General features: G+C 35.0%; 1 protein-coding gene across 1 annotated transcript in view; it reads right to left on the reverse strand.

Annotated features, from left to right (window-relative positions):
- The window catches only part of OLFM3 (olfactomedin 3), a 197,018-nt gene that overhangs the window by 94,621 nt on the left and 80,978 nt on the right, over positions 1 to 21,419 (reverse strand). The window lies entirely within an intron of this gene.

Below are 21,419 nucleotides of genomic sequence, written 5' to 3' on the forward strand. Positions count from 1 at the left end.
GGCGCGGCGGGAGCCTGTGCTCCGCAAGGGGAGAGGCCACAACAGTGAGAGGCCCGCGTACCGCAAAAAAAAAAAAAAAAAGATATAAATGTTGAATATGGTCAGTGTTACATGGTTTCACTTAATCCTTATTTCTCACAAAATCTCAAATTTGCCTTTACATGCACCGTGGATGGTAAAGTTAGGCACATTCAGGACAGGACTATACTTTAAATTTTTTCTAATTAGGGGCTAATTTAATTATATAAAGCTCACAGTTCTCATTAGCACAAGCTTCATATATTCTATGTTCCTGCTGGATAAGAATGAGATTCTACCTCGGATGAGACTACTTTTTATTTATTTATTTATTTTTGCCTTGTGTCATATTTGAATTCTTTTTAAAATTCATTTTAAATATGTTTCGCAGTCCAGTGAATGTCACAATAATACAAATTGTAACTGTTATTCAACAACTTAAACTATTTGTTCCATAACAGTGTAACTTCAGGCATCTTTAACAGGAGTCACATGTATTAAAAAAAGCCTTCTTAAGCTTGTCATTAGCATGTTTGGAAATGTTTTCCCCAATGGAGCTGGAAATATATATGGCGTAGAAGCACATAGGAAATTTCTTTTATTTGGAACTCTCAGGATACAGGGAACATGATCCCAGTATTGAGCTGTTTACCTTTCACAGAGAGAATAAATATGAATACCAATACTCTCAGGTCAGTAGGGGGTAGAGTGACTAAATAAGATGAATGAGCACAGGGTTTTAACATGTTTATCTGCAAACCCTTTTCTGGGAGTCATTATGCCCTTGTGCATGCTGCTAACCTTTTATTTCTAACCTCAGTTAATGGGATTTATTTCTTCATGAGTTTTACCCTAGCCCTGGACTAAGTTCCTTTATTTGCTTATTTGCTTGCAATCTGTTGTCTTGTTTCTGGTGGATTCTGCTACAACCCCAAACCTCCAGTTCAGTTGGTAGAGATAAATTATGCATTATCAGTACATGCTGACCAAATTATTCTTTATTCAGGTTGGGATTTTGACCTTAAAAATGCACTGTTCTACTTTGGTAGACCTCAAGAAGATTTTTTTTTTTTTTTTTTTTGCTTATATGAAAGTAGACCTAAATTTCAGGGCTTATTCATCATTTTCCAAGAGTTTTATAGTCACCCCATGTATTAATGACAACTTTTAACTTTCTTTTTCCTTCCATTGAAAGCTCCATCCCCTCCTATTGGGCCCAATTCTGGACCTCCGATCCGTATCATGGCACCTCCTGAAGGGTGTTGAACTGTTTGACAGGGTCCTTGGGGCAGTGGTTTACAAATTGTATGGTTTCACTATTATTAGGTTATTAAATTAATTTAATGGGTCATGAATAGCTTTTGAAATTAAAATGGAATAGAATAGGATATCAGATTGAATTTGATAATTCTTACATTTCCAGTGTAGGTGTAAGAACTCTGAAATTTTCATTGTGTGTTTGTGTGTGTGTGTGTGTGTTCGTGCTTGTGGAAATGTATTACTTACTCTGGTTTGTGTTTGAAAAGCATTAAAGCCTAGAGCAGAGTTTCTCAGGCTTGAGTCATCAAATGGACCCATTTAAAGGGTAGATGATAATGATGATGGTAATGATACTACTACTAACTACTACTGCTAATACTGTGGATAGCACTGTTTACTTAGATTGACTTTTGTAATATAACATATGTACAAATGTATGCAGCAAATATGTATAAAGATTAGGAATAGATTTATTATTCATTTTACTCTTATATAACTAAAAGCCAAAAAAGTAAAATTTTAAAACTAAAATAAAATTTAGATTAATAATATTAATGTTATTAATATAACTACTTTCTTGACTCTAAACTGACCAGATGAGGTTTAATAATATAAAGATATATTGGCATCTTTTAATTTTCATTTGCTATTGATTCTGTCTTTTAATTTTGAGAATGTTTTATCATCCCCGAATCACTGTCCAGGTCATTGTAGTTATTTTGCAGTTTCATCAGACACTACTGATGAACTGCTGTGGCTGGTATGTTCTAGAAAGAACAGCTGACTTTGTACACTCACAGTTTGCACGTGGTACTTATTGCAGTTGTGCAGGTCTTTTTATTCGTGTTTAGCATGCTTATGCACTCTGTATCTATAAGGTATCTCCATTCTCTGATCACTTTTTTCTATTAGAACTCTTGAAAAAAAACCATGTTTTATATCATTCCTTGACTTTGTTTGAGCCTCCCTCAGAGCAAATGCAGTAAAAGCCAAAAAAACCCCACAAAACAAAAAAGGTAAATGCAAGCAATAAATCCTGGGTCAAAATCAGGATGAAAGATGGTCACAAGATGATCTAAAACATGATTCAATTTCACTCCTTTTCAGTTTATCTTTGAAGAAAAAACACAAAAATTAAAATCTATCATTGAACTTTCCAGAGTATATTCATGGAGCTCAGGAATTCCTTAGACCCCAATGTGGAAAACTTTCCCTGGAGGATTTCTGCAACTTTTTTGACTGCAGATGGATATGTGTGGTGTGTGGTGTGGTGTGTGTGTGTGTGTGTGTGTGTGTGTGTGTGCATCTATCTCATGTGTCCCAATTGTCTGTAGAAAAATAACCTGTGATAAAAAAATATTGAAAGAAACAAAATGGTAACAATGCATGGATTTATATGTTTCAAATTAACAACACCATCAACTGTCCTAAAATATATATCACTATAAAAATATTAAAAAATAAATACCACTACCAGCACAAGATAGCAATTATGATGGACTTGTAACAAAATGTTCTTTGTAAAATGTATTAGAATTCCAGTAATATATATTAACATATGTACACAATGAATGTTGTAAAATGGTTAAGTATTATATGGAGAACACTAAATTACAATGCTAAGTATACTCTACTCCCTAAGTTTAGTTTGTGAATGCCAAACCTCTATTAATTCTTTTAGTACCTTGCTAGTATAGCCCTCAAGTGAGCATGAAAGTGAGCACCAATGGAAAGTGTATGAAACTAAAGGGTGTATTTTTAAAAATCAGTTTGAGCCATAAGAGTCTATGTGGGCGATGAACAATACATTAGGAAACACTCTACTAAAAGTTTAAATATAGTATTAGAAATAGCTATAAATTTACCAAACTTTAGAGAGGTTAAAAAAAAAAGATTGTTCTACATTAAAACATAAAATTGACCTATAGCCAATTAGTTCTGGAATGTAAAGCTAAGAAAGAAATGAATATAATTCAGGCAACCCATCTGAGGCAAACAGGAAAATCATTATTTCTAAAGTAAATGCAACTTTTAAGATTATGATTAGCAGTTATAGTTTGTAAGATCATTAGAGAAAAAAGTCATCCTGATTCTGTGGCAAATTTTTGAAATTCCTTTTGAGATAAATCATTTTAACAATATATTTCAATTGAGTATCTATTTAGCTTGAAAAAACCATACATATCTGAAAGCAAAAAACAGTTGTTTTTGTTTTTGTTTTTGTTGTTTGCTTCTTGTTATTCATTTACCTGTTAGTTTTTAGACAGGAAAAAATTTTCAAAGGAAATGAGTCATCCTCCCTTAATATCTATCCATATCAGAAATATACTTAGCTTACCAAAAAAAAGAGGTTTAGAGGAGTTATTTCATATTTTCCATTTTAGAAGGATGATTTTTAAATATTTAATTTTTTTGAGCAAGTATTATAGGAGATAATAACAAATAGAAGATCTCATTTCCTTCTTTGTCAAAGATTTTAATATCGAGCCACATTGCAATCCTTCCTAACTGTGATTTTTCTTGGAAAAGAGCATATTTACTTCACAAGTAGAATTTTTCCCTTAAGTTTATAGTTTAGAAGTAAAGGACCCCAATTCCTAAAAAAAAATGTTTCTTAACTGTGAAATACATTTTCAGACTATGCCAGGATATAGGGAAAAATAACAGAAAAGTTACAATAAAGTTGCTTGGCATTTTCAAATTACATCATAATTTTAAAATGACACTTTAAGGAAAGAGTTTCATGGATAAGGATATTCCAGTTGGGAAAAGTTAATGGCAATTCTGTGTGTTTTGGCATTTGCATGTGCTAGACAAAAATTTGCTTTTACCATTTCTTAAAGCTTCAAGGACCATAAACAAGCAATAACATACTTAAAAGTGAATGATTTAAAAGTGTTTAAAGATGATTCAACCTCTAAATTCTAACCCAAGTTAGGAATTCTTACGTCGTATATATATACAATTTTTTTCAAGTGGACTTAATATGACCTGAGTCAAATATATTTCAGAGTGCAGGATAAACTGGAATATTCAGTTTAGCTTTCAGCGGTTTAAAAAAGAATTTTTTTTCAGGATGTCTTGTTGGAGTCTAATTATAATAGCTACAGTTTTGCTTACTATTGGTTAAACACATTATTGAATTTAATCTTCATAAAAACCTTCTGAAGTGGATTATATAATCTCCTTTTGACAGATTAGGAAGCTAAGGAAGCTTAGTAAGGTTAAGCTGCTCACCCAAGGTTATGTAACTGGTTAAGTGGCAGGTTCAGGATTTGATTTTTATTTTTTTAATTTTTTATAAATTTATTTATTTTATTTACTTATTTTTGGCTGTGTTGGGTCTTTGTTGCTGCTCACAGGCTTTCTCTAGTTGTGGTGAGTGGGGGCTACTCTTCGTTGCGATGCGCAGGCTTCTCATTGAGGTGGCTGCTCTTGCTGTGGAACACGGGCTCTAGGCATGCAGGCTTCAGTAGTTACGGCACATGGGCTTAGTAGTTGTGGCTCACGGGCTTATTTGCTCCACAGCATGTGGGATCTTCCCGGACCAGATATCAAACCCGTGTCCCCTGCATTGGCAGGCGGATTCTCAACCACTGTGCCACCAGGGAAGCCCCAGGATTTGATTTTTGACTGATTCTAAACATATACAGTAACAGCAGCTTTACTTGTGAAGTTATCCAAAGTTTTGCAATTATAGTGAGTGATTAAATGTAATTCTAAATGGTATGCAGACTTCTGGATGTTTAAGTGATTATATTTAATACTGAGTGATTGGGGGAACTGACTTACATCAGCAAGTATACATTTCCCATAAAAGAAAAAAAGAACAGAATTGGATGATAAAAGTAGAAAATCCTCAACATATATTTAATTCATTCATTCAACAAGCATTTATATAGGTACCACAGAGTGTACAAAGGGAAAAGGCAGTTATATTTGGTATTTATTGCTGTGTAATAAAGTACCCCAAAACAGTTGCTTTTAAAAAATGAACATTTACTATCTCACAGTTTCTGTGTGTCAGGAATCTGTGTACACCTCAACCGGGTGTCTCAGCCTCAAGGTCTCTCACGAGGCCACAGTCACAGCTGGAATTGTGATCACATCTGAAGGCTCAGTGGGGGAAGATCTGCATCTGAGCTCACTCGTGGGTGTTGGCAGGATTCAACCCCTCACAGGTCATCCAGCTGATGGTATATTTCCTCACTGGCTATTGGCCTGAGACTGCCCTCAGTTCCTTGCTATGTAAGATTATACCTAGGGCAGCTCACAGCATGACAGAAGAAGGAGATAATAGTGAGGCAGAGAGTAAGAATAGGTGAAAAAAAGGATCAACTCAAAAATTTACTTCAGTTGGGGGGGTACATAATTTTTTAAACATTCTTTTAGGGGGTATATAAGCAGAAGAAGTTAGATTACCACTAAGTTAGTTAGAATATGAGGTAAGTCTCTTTGTAATGTCATATTGAAAGTGTAATCCTATCACTTTTGCAAATTCTGTTCATTAGAAGAGAGTCACTAGATGAGGCCCATACTCAAGTAGATAGGATTACATAAGGGCATGAATACCAGATTGGAATCTTTGGGGACAATGTGGAAGCCTCCTACCAAAGTAATCAATATTTGTTAATTTCTGGTTAACATTTGGCATATGAATTTAGAGTCTTATGAATTACCAAAACTTTGACCTCATGAGTTTAATCTATAGGAGTTCACCAAAGGAAATAATTCTTATCCAAGGATAATTTTTAATTGTAAAAAATATATGTAAACAATTTGAATTTTCAATAAAATTGGATTGAATAAGTACATTTATATATGTTCAATATGTAAAATAATTTAAACTTGGAAATGTATTTATATACATATTTTACTTAACACTTAATATGTACATTTTTAATGTATTAAACTGCATTTCAGTCTTTGTTTTAAAAGTTAGCTTTTTAGAGAGGACTTCTCTACCATATATTGGCCCTAGAATCTTCGGTTGCAGTATAGAAGTTGAATCGTCACAAGAAATTTTAAAATCCTCATTTGAAATAGGATATTCCCTTAACTCTGTTTTATTTTTTTCCTATTGCTTATAATAGCCTGACATTATATTACCCATGAATTTCCTTATGTTTTCCTTCACTAGAATGTAAGTTTCAGGATGACAGGAAGTTTGTCTGCTTTGTTCATTCCTGAGTAGCTATTATTTAGACAAGTCCAGGGACACAGGCTTAAGAAATGTTCACTGAAGAAATGAATGTAATGGATATACAGATTGCTAGGGAACATAGAAAAAAAAGGTACCTAGCCAGCCTGCAAGTCCATGGCATGTTTGATCAGAAAAGTTTTCCCAGAGGAAACAATGCTTGAGCTAAAACATAGCTCTGGCGTTAGAGGAAAGGAAGGTAAAGGTCCTAAATTGATAGTGATAGCAGTCTGTGCATATGTTTGATCTTACCTAGAAGCTCATGATCTGGGTGATGTGGAGAAGGCATTCAGTGGGTTGTAGTTTGGCTGTGGGGATAAAGATGGTGAAGCAAGCAAATTGAATGTTAAAGCAAGAAAGTACTTGGTGTGGGGAAATCAGGGGGTGAAAGATAGATGGGGAAGGAAGTGAAGCCAGGGAAGAGGCTTATAACATGGAAGAAAATGGAAGCATTAGTGAATTAAAAAAAAGCTCAATGAGGTCAAAGACAAGTAAGACAGATTTGAACTTTGGAGATTATGATTGAGATATGGAACATGTTTGTGATGACAAAGAGTGGGTCATGGATTTGGGTACCTACAGTGGGTTGGGTTTGAAGGTTAATGGAATCTATTTTGAGGGCATTCTAAAGTATTAACTTTATAGATTTAGTGAAAATTTCAAAATTCCTTTCAGAAGTAGATGCCTATGTTTGAAGAAATCATTAAACGTATTTCAAAGTTAAGGTTTCAGAAATGCAAGGGGTGTTCATGAGATTTTTGGATTCTCTGTCCTTTACTTCTGAATATCTTTTACCATATTCCTGTATATGTCTACTTCAACAATTCAATATATTACTATTTCTCAGAGCCTATTATGTGGCATGAGAGATACAAAAATAAATATGATAAAATCTCTTCTTTCAATAAACTAGTTAAAAGTAATACTAGTTAAGGCAGTCAAACAACATTATAAGAGGTTTACATTATTTTGGACATGCAAAATAAACAGCTGTCACACCAGTTGGGAGAACCAGGGAGGCCTTCAGGAAAATTATATTTGAGTGGCATCTTAAAGAATACATAGAATTTCATCAGTCATATAGGATGAGGTAGAATTTCAGGAGGAGACAAACCCTGAGAGAAAGCAGTAGAGATAAATGTGAGAGATGTTTGGGAAGGAAAAGATGGAGATGGGATGCTCTTCAATATATGGGGTAGAGAGACATAGAGCTGGAATGGTAAGAGAGGTAGAGAAGCAGGCTGCGGGAATAAGAGTTTGGACTTAAGTGTGTCTCTGATGGTTTGGAAAGAAGAGGTGAAAAATGGTGGTATTATGACTAGAAGCCAAATGGGGAGAGATTTCAAGAAGGAGGGCATGATAGGTAATTAGGAGGTCAGTAGTAGTTTGGAGAGAATAATTTCAATATTTAGCAGACATGTTAAATGGTATAGGTCCACGGTGAATCATGATCACAAGGGATAAATTTGAGGAGTAAATAAATTCTGAGAAAGTAGAAGCATCAAGATGTGCTCTATTTCCGTAATTTTGGCAGCAAAGTAAGGAGACAGATGGTGTAGAAAATTGAAATAGTAGCATCACAAAGAGGAAATGAAGAAATTGAACATGTTTGCCATCCAGAGAGGAAGGAACTGCATAGTACAGAGGAAAAGCGTGAAGATGGAAATGAAACTAAAAGGAACTAGGGAATTTAGACTAGACAGAGGTCAAGAGTGCAGGTAAAAAGAGAAATTGTTCCACGAAAGAAGGTTACAGTTATCAGTTATACAAAAAGAGAAGTAGGAATTCCAGAAATAATTGATATGTTAAGGAAACTGCACTTGGTTCATCCTAATTGCAGTAATCAATGAAAAAAATTAATATTTATTTAGGGGTTGCTGTTTGCTAGGAACTGTACTTAATGGTTTATATGCACTAACTTACTTAATCCTTTCAACAGCTCTGTGGAGTATGTACCATAAATACTCTCATTTTAAATACAGAAAACAGAATCTTTAGAGAATATAACTTGTCAAGGCTCTTACTGAGAGGTAGGTCAGTGAAACCCTGACTACCTTGCTAGGTGGGTAGGTTGAGAACTTAAGTATACAAGGGATTTCCCAGCAGCTGTGGTGATTGACTAAGACAGCGTGGCTCTAATGTATTGTATTTAGTCTGGTTTTGTGACTTTTACCAGAAGAATTTGGAAGCCTTAGTAGAAAGAAGATAGTAGAGAATTTCAGGAATTGCAAGGAAAATATTGCAAAAGGATAGAGGGGAAGATAATTCTAAGGCGAGCATTGACATATATTTGAAATGACTGACATCGGAGTCCAGTGTGGGGTGGAAAAGAAAAGAAGCCTTAAAGAAAATAGCTAGTTTGGAAGCACAGGGAATAAATAATCAAGGGTCTGGACTTCACAAGAAGGACAAAGGCAGAGTTAATTGGTATGAGAGGATGAAACACTGTGTTAAGAGAGGGATTTCATTCCTTCAGAAATATTTAAGTGCCAAATAGATGCCACTGTGATAAGCTCTTGGATGTACAAAGGTTAATTATATATCGTTCTGCCTGAGATAATAGGTTTAATGTGGCTGAAATAGATTGGAAATGGGGGTTGCTGTAGTCATGGAGCTAAAGAACGTGAGGCCAAAAATAGGCAGGGAGTGTGGTCAGTGCATGATGTTAACTGTTGAGTTGATGAGGCTGATAATATCGACTTTACAAAGGTTAAACAAAATACAGTTTTCTTACTTTTGCTATTCTATGCTTGATTATTAGTGATGCTTAAGAACTTCTTGCTTACAGCTTCTGTTAAAATCTATGAATTCTCTCATTTCTTATCAAAGAAAAACAATTCTTGACACTATTTTGCAAATTTATACTTTTGTATATTTTGATACATGCCTTTCCTAAGGGAATTTAGTACTTGCAAACCTCTTTGAAACAAAATATAATAATATTTTAAATAGATAAAAGGTTTTACACAATAGTAATTCTTATGTATCACAATAAATTATTTCTAGTTATTTTTAATGATTCTCTGATGACAGTAAACAAATATGATTGTGTTTTATTTATCAATGTGCTGTAGACATAGCTACACTTAACCGTATTTTTCTGGATTTAAATTGCTTCATTATTCAGAGGGCTCTGGATACACGAACAAGTTATTTCCTTTATTTCAATAAAATCAACATTTTTCAAACCTTTCCTTTTCTGTAACAACTTTTATTCACTAGAGAATATGAGCAACTGTTGAGTATTTGTTTCTGTTGATTCAGTCATCATTATAGTTGTGAAGCTATAGTTCTTTATGTTGTATAGTCCACCATCACACATTTACCTGAAGAAACTATCTAGGATCATCAAAAAATAAATGGAAGAAGTTAAAAGAATATTCTTGAGTGATTGAAGACGGGAGAGGATATGGTCAGAGTAGATTGGAACAGAGCATCAAAACTAATCATGTCAAGCAGGACAAAAAAAAATCTTGACTTTATTTTAGGAACCAGTCAGAAGTTATTTGTAACATTTAGCAGGATGAAAGAAGAAAGAGACATTCCATTCTTCATTTCTAAAGATGCGGCTGCTGGCTACAAGTCCTAGCCTATCATGTGGTCCACAATTCTCTAGAAAGAGGAGATGAGACTTAATTTTCAATTTCTAATTTTTAAGTAACTTGGAATATATTGTTCATCCTTTAATATGTGGAGGAAAGGTGAATCTGTTTTAGTACTTGAATAAATGGTTGATACATACATGAAAACTGCATTACACTAAGCAGTTTTGAACAGAATTGCTAAAAGCTATTGGCCAGCAGTGCAATTCAGTGGTGACAAATGACTCTTTTTCAGAGATATTTCCTTTTTGGAAAATTGAAATTTGATGGCAAACAAGTCAAGGAAAGTAACTTTCTCCCTATTCCTGAAAATAACTTGCTATTAGAAATCAGCCATCCAGGAAAAATAAAACTGCTGATATCAATTCTCCTCCCACCTGTTTAACTCTACTCTCCACAGTCTCCCCAACCACCACTACCACCATCCAGCCAGTCTCCAGTAACTCACTGTCAGTGTGTGGACACAGACAAACGTGTAGATTTTAGACATAAAAAAATGTAAAAAGTGAGGAGGCCTGAGGAGGTATTTGTTAACAATTCTTGTGCTATGATAAGGTAAAAGGAACCTTTCCAGTGATTTCCAAAAAAAGTTTGTGTCCTCAGGTTATGGCAACAAGGGATTGGATGAGTGTTCATGCATCATATCATATATTTTGCATATTTGAGAGTTTTTATTTTTCACTAGTAAGACTTCATTCAGCTACTGTTACTCTCTGAGCACATTCTTCCGCTCATGGTGAAAGTCTCCTTCTAGATTGTAACACTCTAATGCAACCAAGGAGCAAAATCTCCCCTGGTTTTTAAACATTGAGAGTAGTCTGAAGGTAGCCAAACATTCACTGGATTGCGATTGACTGCAAATGATTCCAGCTAAACTTCCCAGAACATCAAAATCTCATTAAAACAGCCATTAAATAAGAATATCACTTAAGATACACACAGTGATGGACTCAGGCCAAATGTAACCAGACTGGGTGTGGGAAACTTAACTCCTGCAGGTTTTGTATTGCTAAAAGTGTTATTTTATTTTAGATTTATTTACTTTTTGGGGGAAGCCTACAATTTGCTCTGTAAGGGTTCCCCTGCAGACTTAAGAAAGTTGTAAAGTAAATTCCTCAGTGGGGAGTGATCATCAAGCTAATAGCCTGTTTCTAGGGAGTAAATAAAGTCTCTGGAAATGCCATTGACTGTATCACAAGGAAGAGGCACTGTAAAAGCTGTGATCACCTGCTTTCAGAATTGTGATTGGCCATTATTGCCTGAAATCACAGCTGCAGTCAGTGTTTTGAAGATAGTCAGTGGCAGCAGCCAGGATCTGTGAGAACACTCAACAATTGGCTAAAAGTTACCTTTAAGATTTAATGAATAATTCAGAACGAAAAATAATCTGCCCCTGACTTGGAGCAGAAGAACACAATTCTCAGCATTACAACCAGGGAATGATCTGTTCTCATCATAAATATTAACTATGTATGGGCTTCTTTTCCCTTTACTATCTGGTTAAATCAATAGTAATCAGTAAGGATCAAGGGAAAACGTATACTTCCACCTCTCTTCCATTTTCTAAGTAGAGTGGGAATAAGAATGGATTTAGAATGCCTTCTCCTTGAGGAGCCAGGGGAGGAATAGCTCTCTTCTCCCCCATAAATTGGAGGTGTTTCCTTGACTGGTAAATTTATTCCACAGAAAACAGGGTCTAGGCTCTCTTAGAGAAATGACTTTTATAGCCACAGTTCCTCTTGATACTTTTGTGTTAAATACACTTGTAAAATATCTCTTATTTCTTACATCATTGCTAAATTATTTAATTGAAACAAACATACGTTAATAAATGACATGGTCCCAATTTTAATTAAAGGCCTAGCGATCATGAGAAAATTCAAATATCTGAATACAAGTGATAGGTTTCAATATTTCCAACTGTGCATTGCTTAGTAAGTGTTCTCATATTTTATCTCATGTGTCTTATATTACCAAGTACATCATCTTAGAGATAATCTATTTTTAGTGCTTTCATTATACATGTAAGAAAACTGAGGCCCAGTGAGCTTAAATAGTTTTCCGTAATGAAAAAGATAATACTAAATGGAAAGCTCGGTCTAGGACGTAGAATCCTTTGATTCTAGTCTAATAATCTTCCAGTGATTATAAGTTATTCCTGCCATATTTTAAAAGAAAACAATAAAACCATGGAAAAACCTCACATTTTCGAGGTCCCACAAAACTAGAGCAAGAATGAATCTCTTAGCCTAAGCAATGGCAACTTGTAGGTGGAGATTACCCAGTACTCTTGACAAAAGCTAAGCTTTTGATGGAAGAAATGGAAATCTACTTCAGTCATTTGGAAATCTGACAGCTAGACTCACTCACTTGACTTACAATGATCTTCACCACCATCAGTGACCAGATTTTGAATATGACATACATATACATATGAACCATATATACACATAGATTTAGAATATGATATATATGATACATATATACACACATATGCAGACATGCATGCATAAATATGTATGTGTTGTTTTTAAACCAAACTAGTAGAGGTCTTTTAGTGGAATATTTATTCATTATTTTTCATATTCACATTTTACATTTCTTATATTTTAAGCTCTTCATTTTGAATAAAAATGTTCACTTTTCTAACAATTATCTTTGACAAATAAAAAAATTAAAATTGAGCTAAAAGGTAAATGTGACTATCTGACATGTGAGTTTGAGCTGTTTCCATTATAATAGCAATTGAAGCTTTTAGTATTTTTTTATAAAAGCAGTTGAAGCTTTCAGTGTTTTTTTTTTTTAATTTTGCCATGGGATACAGATAAAATCATAAGCTGATTGAGATGTTTAGACAATCAATTAAATACAGTGAAAGGGGAAATGTCAGAAGAATTTTAAGTTTTTTTTTTTTAATCTCTGCAGATAATATAGTTAAAATACATCTGCCCACAATCACGTGTACCAATCACACATCAGTTATTAGGGTCAATTATGAGCACTATTTCTATATGTCCTAAATGCAAAATTATTGTGATGACAAATGCCATTCTCTGACCAGGTGGTATTAAATGCAGACAGTGAAATTCTGGTTTCAGAATTTGCCTTACTCCTGCTGACTGCTTGACATTACTTGATCTTACCTGTGCGGACTATAGAAAGAAATAACCTAGGTAACTCTGAATTTGATAATAGTTCCTGTGGTTTTAATGAGGAGAATTGCAGAAGTGACCCAGCCTACTCAGTAGGGCAGGCAAAGGTGGGTCTCCAGGTGGGCTCCAAATAACACGTTTCTAAATATTCATTTTAAAGTTTTTCTTACATTACATATCATTTACATTACTGCAGTGTCAAAGCTTTTTTGGAACTTGTACCATTGTCTACCCTAAGGCTAACTTCTAATGAAAAGGGGCAAAAGTCCCTGTTAAATCTGGGACATTTTGTGGTTACCTGTTTTAAGCTCAGAAACTTATTTTTGTAAAAAGAAGAAGATCTTTAGGATCTTTTGAAAGTTCCATTTTCTTAGGAAACACTTAGAAGGTGTACTAAACAATTCATAGTTTTTGTCCATGTCAAAGGAAATTTTCTATATACCTATCAACCTCCACTGACATATTGTTGCTTTATCTATATGCAGTCCTAGAATATATTAATTGTGAAAAAATGTTAGATGAAAATATAATATTTAATATTTGCAAAATCAGTCTACTTAGAATTTGCTTTCCCCACCAAATATGAAGATATGATTCAAAATCTAACACTCAAATTCATTTATTTTTACATTGTCTTCTACATGTTAAAAATGGATTTGTCTGCATAATTTAATCATTGCACGTGACTGTGAGGGAAAAACTTTAATCCTCATTTTACAGATGCAGAAAAATGAGTCTTAGTTTAAGTGATTTGACCAGGACTCAGTAGAGGCAAAATCCAATCCTTTCTCAACTGCCTTGCTGTTCTTGATTGTGCCATGTATTAGCACTAGAAGAACATCTGTAACTAAAACAGTCAAGGCTGACATTATGAAAAGCAGTCCAGTCTACATGGGTAAATAGTGGGAGAAAGTAATGAAATGTGCTCTTGAATAGCTTTCCTCCTTTTGTTAGAAGTCATACATGGGAAAACTAGCCAGCCTAGGTGGTTCTCAGTGGTGTAATACTGCACACATGAATGTGTTTTGGATATCTGTAGAAGTGTTTTTGGTTGATACAATGAGGTATGACAGAACAGCAGCCTGGAATGGAAAAAGGTTGTAGTGAGTTGAATGAATATACCCAATATATGTTCATGTCCTAAATCCTAGAACCTGTTAATGCTGCCTTATTTGGAAAAAGGATATTTGCCGATTTAATTAAGTTAAGGATCTTAGATGAGATCATACTGGATTATCCAGGTGGGCCTTAAATCCAATGACAAGTGTCCTAGTAAGGAGACAAACAGAGAAGAGGAGGCAGTGTGACCACAGAAGCAGAGATCTGAGTGATGCAGCAACAAGCCAAGGACTGCCTGGAGCCACTTGAAGCTGGAAGAGCCAAGAAATTGGGTTTCCTCTAGAGGTTTCAGAGGATTGTTCATACCTTGATTTCAGACTTTTGGCTTCCAGAACTGTGAGAGAATACATTTTTGTTATTTTGAGCCACCAGGTTTGTGGTAATTTGTTATAGCAGCACTGGGAACTAAAATAGGAATGTATCAGACAAATTTTGTGCCCTCTTTCTGCCTTGCCTACTTTTTTCTTCAGCCATTGCTGTGGATCTGCTGCCTCCATTCAGCTGTACAAGGTGTCTCTCACTTCCTGCCCTGGAGCTTCTTTGCTTTCACCTGTGGGACATCTGTGGGAACCCACTCAGAAATTCTGATGGCTTTAAGCGGCTAGCCAACAATAGGCCACACAGGTCTTTCAGATTGGAAGGACACGCCTTGATTTAAAAAAAAGAATTCTGGAGCCCTCAAGACATTCTAAATGTTTAATAGGTATTAATATAGGCAGAAATCCTGGTTGTAATTATTTGATCCTAGAAATAAAATTATTTTTGTATAACTGGAAAATGTTTTGGCATGCTTTTAATATAAACTGAGTTTTCCAGTAATATATTCACCATGTAAATTGAAAGAAGAATGTATTTTGTTTGGTTTGGAACTTTACCAAGATTTTTCACCATTTTTTAAATTGCCTGCTAGTTAATCCATTGTGTTTTGTTGATAACAATATGTGAGTTGTCCATACTACACTCTTGATTAATCTTCATTTGTAACTCTCACGCTTATGATGATTACATATGTACGTTAAAGCATCTGGTTACTTAACTATGTCTTTTAATATTGAAAGGCATCATTTCATTACTGTTGTCTTATATATCTCAATTATATTAGTTATGTTTTTTTAATTTTTCAATTTTTTTGTTATACTTTTAGTTTTAATTTTTTAATTGAAGTATAATTGATTTACAATGTGTAAATCAACACAAGTGTATAGCAACACCTTCAGATTCCTTTCCAGTATAGGTTTTTACAAGATACTGAATATATAGTGCTCTGTACTATACAGTATGTCCTTGTTATTTATCTGCCTTATCTGTAGTAGTGTGTATCTGTTAATCCCAAACTCCTAATTTATCCCTCCCCCCTCTTTCCCCTTTGGTAACCATAAGTTTGTTTTCTATGTCTGTGAGTCTATTTCTGTTTGGTAAATAAGTTGATTTGTATCATTTTTTTAGATTCCACATATAAGTGATATCATATGATTTTTGTCTTTCTCTTTCTGACTTCACTTAGTATGACAATCTTTAGGTCCATCCATGTTGCTGCAAATGGCATTATTTCTTTCTTTCTAATGGCTGAGTAATATTCCATCAATATATCTATATATCTATGTCATCTAAGATCCTTAACTTAATTATATCTGCAAATATCCTTTTTCCAAATAAGGCAGCATTAACAGGTTCTGGGGTTTAGGACATGAAAAAAAAAAATATATATATATATATACACGCCACATCTTCTTTTATCCATTCCTCTGTCAATGGACATTTAGGTTGCTTCCATGTCCTGGCTGTTGTAAAGAGTGCTGCTGTGAACATTGGGGTGCATGTATCTGTTCAAATTAAAGTTTTTTCATTTTTTCTGGATATACGCCCAGGAATGAGATTGCAGGATCATATGGTAACTCTATTTTTAGTTTTTTAAGGCACCTCCATACTCTTCTCCATAGTGGCTGCACCAAGTCATAAGTTTTTAAATTCAAGTATTGGTAGATTGTTATTTTGTGTGTAGGTTGATAGGTTATTTTTTCTCAAAAAATTGCTTTGGGGTCATTAAAATATTTGTAATAAAAAGGATATATATTACTTTGGAAACTGTTAATGATCCTCTGAGCTAGATAGATGTCTTTAAAGACAGACCTGATGTCCAGGTAAAATATAGAATCATCCAGTGAGGTCCTTTGCACCATGAGAGAATAGCATTTTTGAGGAAGACCATATCTGATCTTGTTGCATAACGTTGTTCTTTTTTTATCCCTTGTCCCAAAGAAGCTTCAACTCTGCAGTTGATTGAGTACCTATAATGTAAAACTACATTCTGAATGGACTGTAAGCAGTATAAATTTCAGCATTTTGTCCTTACAAATTTATCAACAATATAAATTACAAAACGTATATGTATGAACTAAACTTAAAATCATGGTCAACTGTGTCATTTTCTTGCCTTTCTTCTCTGGTTAGCATTTTACATGTCCTTTTATGTTTTTTTTCTTGCCAGTGTTTTATTAGATTGTAAAGTTCTGAGGGTTTGGGACCATATTTAAATAATTCTCTTTGTACAAACCCTGAAATAGCACAATGCAAAATTAGTACTTTAAAATTCTTTTTGATGAGGGAGCAAAGTTGTATCTAAATTCATGATAGAAATCACCCCTGTTTCCAAATTCCATAACTGATATATTTAAAGCTTCTGATACGGAACATTTAGTCAAAACTAAGATTCAGTGATGCTTTGGGGGAACTTAGAATTCCGGTGAGCAGTTTTTTTTCAGGCACAATCCAGAAAGGATGTTCACACTATAGAGCTATTGACATTGTGGTGTCAAAATATTTGAAAGGAAAGAAATACAATGGCATAGCAACTCATAATGGTAATGTTTTATGAATCTCGTTATTACTTCATGCATAGCTGCCCTGTGAGTAGAGGCGTTATAAATCTAGTCAATGATTTACTCAGGAACTCAGTGGGTATTCTTTGAACAAAACAGAAGCAAATATCTGGCAGAGTGAAGGCATAAATCTCCTGCAACTTAAAATATATAAAGTTATATTTGCTAAATAGCAACAGAACATATTATATAGGCAGGGCGAAAGCATAATCTACTGCCACTTGAAATACGCAGAGTTATATTTGGTAAATAGCAATAGAATATATGATAGGAGGAGAGGGTAGAAGCGTATTAGAATGGGATTTTTGATTTAAATGGAGAAAAAAATAACCCAGGAGAATCAATACCAGAAGACCAGCACTCAAATCTGGAACTATGAGTTGAGACCTCCTGGCAAATTCAGGCTCTGTGGTGAAACAGATAAATGACTAGAATTATGTGGATGTGTTATTAGCCGTTGGTAGGGAGAAAAACGATTTACTTTAAGGACTCTGTTGATATGTCTGCCTACTTAACTATAATACAATGGAAGGAAAAGTGAAATTAATATGCTGTGAGGTGTATTTTTACACTAGTTACCCAATTTTAACTTCACAGTAGCCCTCCAAGGTTGTCAAATGGGTACCAACTAATTGAGCCCTTATTGTAAAAAGACAGTGAGTGATGAGATACAGACACAGTTACTGTTTTGAGTAGCTAATGTAAAAAAAAAAAAAAAGAAGAAGAAGAAGAAGACTGTAATTGCCCAATTCTTAAGAGTAAATCCAGGCTAAATCAGATTAAGGAGCCAACGCAAAAGCAGCAGTCTGTGAGTTGCCAGTGGAAGATTTTAATTTGAGTCTCTAGAGATTTATTTGAGTCTTCACATTACACTGAACTGTACAATTTCAGGTTGCTTCCTTGAACTCTCTTCCATATTTTGAATTTCTAACCTTATCTAGATAATTTCAAAAGATGTTTTATTTAAAAGTTCACGTTGTATTGTTATTTGCATATTGAATGTATGTTATTAATATTAAAAATATCACCAGTAGTGATTTGGCAATGAGGCATGACAGGCCCTCAGCCAGGAGAGAAAGGGGGTTTACTGAACACACCTTGGTTCTGCTTGATATTCTCTTGGCCCATATATTTACTCTAGTTATTGCTCTGGTAATGGACTGTGCACATATAACTTGACAGCATGTTTTCTAGGCTGCATCACATGACTTTTATGGTTTTCCTGCCTTGGGGCTTCTCTACTCCTTTGAAATGCCTACGGGAACCCACTCTGACATTTGGACTTATATATGTGCAAATCTGGAAATGCAAGGAGTTAAACACTGCAAATCTTAACTAATGGGAGACCTAAGCCAGGGGATAAATACTCCTGTCTCCATCCCTTGTGTAAGCAGATTGAGGCACATCCAGCATGGCTTCTCAGAGGGTCTTCAGCATGTCTGAGCCCTAGGTACCACTCATTTAATCTTTACAACAACCCTAGAAAGTAAGTTTTACAATTATCCTTGCTTCAAAGATGAGGAAGTTGAAGTTTAGAGATGTAAAACAAAATGCCCAAAGGCAAGAGTTTCTTAATGGAGGACTTGGGGTTTGAACTCATATCTATCTGATTTCATGGTGTGCACTCTTACTTACTGAAGCAATGCAGCAGAGATGAATCTGTTGGCTAAAGGAATTTAGGGCAGAGGTTGAGAAAGCCATGGGGATGCCTACAGTGAAAAAGAAATAACTATACAGTTGAGGTACATCAAACCTTGTATTTTCAGATGTGGTATAAAATCCAGATGCTACCCTCTACCCACAATCTCTTACCTGCTACCTTCCATGATAATTCAGGTTTCCTCCATTAAATATTTATTAGATCTTCAAGATCTGCTAAAACAAGTACCTTTTAAAAAGTCATTGTAAATTAAACTTTAAAAGGGGTTAGTTGTAAGCTGCCTGAGAGCAATAGCTTTGAGAGAGTAACGTACCAAAACTAGGAAAGGAGCTGAAACTAAAAGTGAAGGAGCTACAAAGTAAAATTTCACTTTCATTTATTCTCTTCAGGGTTTCTTCTATTACTGACTATAAAAAGTATGAAATTTCAAAGCAAAGATTCCACTGAAAGTGCTACCTTCTCCCTGCTAACACATTATAATGCCAATCTGAAGATTAATTAGTGGGAAGGCCTTCTGATTTGAAAGTCTTGAAAGTGTTTTAGGAGCAATGCAATTTTTAAAGCAGTATTCCAAGTTTAGCTTTCTAACTTTAGTTAGGATATAAAGAAATAATTATATATCTGGCTTAGTCATAATTGCACCATCTTCCCCCTCATGAAAGGCTACAGATTATGTAACTGCAGCTATTGATTTTCCACATCAGAATGTTTAATGGAAAGGTTAAGAGGAAGCTGGATCAGCAAAGTTTGAGGTTACTAATTCTGCATTAATAATTTGGGACTTAAACTCCCTCAACAGAGAAGAAGCCAAGAATTTTAAAGAACAATTTCACTTCTTGGAAAAGGAATATTACTATTGCCAATCAGCAGAAGATATTTAAAGCCTGGATTGAAATAAAAGACATGAACTTTATATAACCCTAGTTTATGAATGGGATGTTTAGCATTATTTACTTTTGCTGATTATAAAAGACCCAACTGCCACTTTACAGCTAACATTGTTTTTCATTGACAATTGACATTGACATTTGGAGTACTCAGGTGAAGGAAATGATGTCAGGACCATCATGTAGTAACTATTGGCATCAAGAGGTTACAAGTTCAATTCTTAATCCTAAAAATCTTATATACACACACACATACACACACACACACACACACACACACACACACACACACACACACACACACACACATCAATACCCAATAGTTAACTGTCAAAAATACTGATTCCCCAAGACCATTAAGTAGTAATAGAAAGCAATACCTCCATCACTGTTAGGATTGGAGATCATCTGAAAATTTGGCAGCTGAATAAAATGATTTAAATGCTTCAGGAGAAGAAATGAAGTGGATGAATAAATATTAAAAAAGGGGACTAGGAAAGACCAAAACATTAGTAAATCTAGACATTGCTCACAGGATGCACAGTGAATATATATCTAAATATATTCCTTGTGTATTGAGTTAAGACTAGAGGCAAAAAGCTGAAAACCAAACATATGAAACTAAATATTTACAGTGATACCCTCATAAAGAATTCCCATTATTTTTTGTCAATATTTTCCAAGTAAGCTGTACATTACCAATATTATTTCCTTTTCAGAAAAAAAGTGAGATATACATAATTAAATTGCTTATTACATATTGTAGTGAACTGACATCTAATCTCTTAGTTATCCTTCAGGTCTGCCCCACTGATGCATCATCATGAAGTCATTCTTGATGCCTTTGTCTGAACTGGGTTTTCTATCACTTGCTCCCACAGCATGCTGCCATACCCAGCTTCTTAGTATTTATCCCACTATTTTTGAAATTGTCTATTTAAATGTAAGACTCCTCCAAATACACTGGGGTGCATGATTGAGAATAATGACCATGTTCTATATATTTGATAACAACACTGCTATCTCAGTATTGCTTGTTGGATGGCAGTGTCTGGCATCCAAAAATAATTGTTAAACTGGACTGAGTCACAAGCTCAGGATTTAACCTGACCAATCGTCCATCCCTGAGTACCCGGTTTTTAGAATACTATTTCTGTAGAATTGAGTTAGCTCATTACTTTGGAGTGATATTCCAGTCACCTGTACCACCACAGGTATCACTTCCAATAATACTGTGATGCCAGAAATCGCTCAGGGGTGAGAATAGGCTGAAGCAGGGATCCAGTGACAGGATTTAATGCTGACAGCGTTTAATAGCTGAAGGGTGAAAGCCTACGTGGGACTCCTTTCAGCCTTTAATCTGCTGTGGTGCTCAAACAACAAAAAAGTTTCCAAATGGTCTAAAGCAAAAGCATGGACGTTATATACACATATACTCAAGGAGTGTAGATACAAAAACACATTTGACCATAAGAAGAGATTCGGAGAGGGGTGGGCCCAGCGGGAAATCTTAAAAGGCCCGGGCTACGCACTTCCCCAAATCCCACGAGGATGCTCATCATGACCTCTCTCCCGGGCTGCTGGTTGGAGCCTGACGATGGACGCAGGTGCCACTGAGGTCCGCGGGTAGGGAAAGACGATG

Source organism: Lipotes vexillifer, unplaced genomic scaffold (assembly GCF_000442215.2).
Source record: "Lipotes vexillifer unplaced genomic scaffold, Lipotes_vexillifer_v1.1 scaffold445, whole genome shotgun sequence".
Lineage (NCBI taxonomy): Eukaryota > Metazoa > Chordata > Mammalia > Artiodactyla > Lipotidae > Lipotes > Lipotes vexillifer.